Genomic DNA, 2,515 nt, shown 5'->3' with positions numbered 1-2,515 from the left:
GACCCAAGACCAGGCCTCCCTCTCACTGGTTTCCATGGCTCCCTCCCAGCCCTGGTCCCCTAACCCCTAAAGTCTCGCAGTTTGCCACTCAGGACTGTTTGGTGTTGCCTGTCTTGGTTCCAGATACAGGTCACTTATACCAAGGTGCACAGCCATGTCCCTCTTGGGTCAAGCTGAATATAGACCAGGGTAGGCTCCAGCACCAGAGCTGGGGTAGGAAGAGATCTTTAGGGTAATGAGTTCCAGAGGCTTGTCTACCCCTTCTCTAATTCAAGCTTTCACTGAGCTCCATCCCCTCACTGAGTCCCTCTCCTCACTGAGCCCCAACCCCTCACTGAGCTCCATCCCCTCACTGAGCCCCCATCTCCGCACTGAGCCCCATCCCCTCACTGAGCCCCATCCCCGCACTGAGCCCCATCTCCTCACTGAGCCCCATCCCCTCACTGAGCCCCAACCCCTCACTGAGCCCCAACCCCTCACTGAGCCCCATCCCCTCACTCAGCCCCATCCCCTCACTCAGCCCCAATCCCTCACTCAGCCCCAACCCCTCACTCAGCCCCATTCCCTCACTCAGCCCCATCCCCTCACTCAGCCCCAACCCCTCACTGAGCCCCATCCCCTCACTGAGCCTCCATCTCCTCACCAAACCCCTATCTCCTCACTGAGCCCTATCCCCTCACTGAGCCCCATCCCCTCAATGAGCTCCATCCCCTCACTCAGCCCCATCCCCTCACTGAGCCCCATCCCCTCACCAAACCCCTATCCCCTCACTGAGCTTCCAACTCCGCACTGAACCCGCATCGCCTCACTGAGCCCCATCCCCTCACTCAGCCCCATCCCCTCACTCAGTCCCAACCCCTCACTAGGTCCCCATCTCCTCACTGAGTCCCCATCCTCTCACTCAGCCCCAATCCCCTCACTCAGTCTGGTCCCTTCAGCTAGCCCTGTCCCCACGCTGCTTCCCCACCTCCCTCATCAAGCCTCATTGGTATTAACCTCAGTTCCCAGATGAAGCATTTTGAACTGCAGCCCTGAACCAGCATTGCGTTCACATGCTGGTATGGCCGGCCATAGCCATACCAGTCACATCCTTGTCATTGTCATGGCCCAGGGCACAGGCTGAGAGATGGAGGAGCCAGAGGCAAAGGGATCAGTAATAGCCTGGAAGGAGAGCCCGGCCAAGGGCTTTCTTGGGCAGCTTCCATAGCAGCTCCAGACCCATTCAGCAGAACGGATGTTAAGATGATGCCATGGGCAGAGCGGCGAGCAGCAGCTCACCCTCCGGCCTGCCAGGACTCAAGCCAGGCTGGAACACAGAGCAGGGACTGGCCCCACCCTGATCCCCTGCACAAGAGTTGCACTGTGCACCCTCCTTCCACCACCCACCCCGCCCCTGAGGCCTGGCTATGGGTCAGGGGGTCAGGCAGGGTTACCCATAAAGGCCAGAAATAGAAGGACACCCAGGCAGTGAGGGAGCAAGGCAGAGAGGCTGTGAGATCCAGGGTCAGGGATGTATAGTATAGTCAGACCTGCAAACAGAGAGAGGCTGTGTGTTTACACCCCAGAGTTTGGCGTGGCAAGAGTGGCACCAGAGAACTCCAGTGCCCTGGCATCTCCAGGACACAGAGAGGCAGACCCATGTGAGGGACCCAAGCCCACAGGCCTGGAGGCAGGAAGGTTCAGGATGATGGTGATCCTGGAGAGCCCTGGACAAGGACACTGGAGTCCCAGGTCCCACTGCTCAGCCTTGGCCTTCAAGAGAGCCTCAGGGCTCCTTGGCGGACTTCACTCACCTGGTTGTTCACGAACACAGTCACTGACGCTTAACTCTGCCAGCCTTGTGTTGGGCATAGGGGCAAAGATACCAAAAGATACTTCACGGAAATGGCTGAAATCGGGGTCTGGATTCAAGGGAGTGGTTTCTGCTCTAGGTGCCCGCCTTGCCCACCATCCTTTCTTTTTTTTTTTTTTTTTTTTTTTTTTTTTTTTTTTTTTTTTGAGACGGAGTCTCGCTCTGTCGCCCAGGCTGGAGTGCAGTGGCCGGATCTCAGCTCACTGCAAGCTCCGCCTCCCGGGTTCCCGCCATTCTCCTGCCTCAGGCTCCCGAGTAGCTGGGACTACAGGCGCCCGCCACCTCGCCCGGCTAGTTTTTTGTATTTTTTAGTAGAGACGGGGTTTCACCGTGTTAGCCAGGATGGTCTCGATCTCCTGACCTCGTGATCCGCCCGTCTCGGCCTCCCAAAGTGCTGGGATTACAGGCTTGAGCCACCGCGCCCGGCCCCACCATCCTTTCTAAGGATTTCTTAGGTCGCCAGGTGACCCAACTGGCCTGCCACTAACTAGACTAGAGGTGGACCTGACCTAGGGCCTGGCCCTCTCTCAGCTGGCCAGTGGCCCATGACATGGTCTGGCTTGAAGCTGCCCCCTAAGAATCAGATCCACTGGGTCCTCCTCCCCAACAGTAGATCCTCTGTCAGGGAGGAGGGAGTATCCAGAGAAGGCTGTGGGTAGGACC

The sequence above is a fragment of the Theropithecus gelada genome, chromosome 19 (genome assembly GCF_003255815.1).
Source record: "Theropithecus gelada isolate Dixy chromosome 19, Tgel_1.0, whole genome shotgun sequence".
NCBI lineage: Eukaryota > Metazoa > Chordata > Mammalia > Primates > Cercopithecidae > Theropithecus > Theropithecus gelada.
The sequence above is the reverse complement of the archived record's forward strand: the minus strand, read 5'-3'. Positions refer to the sequence as shown.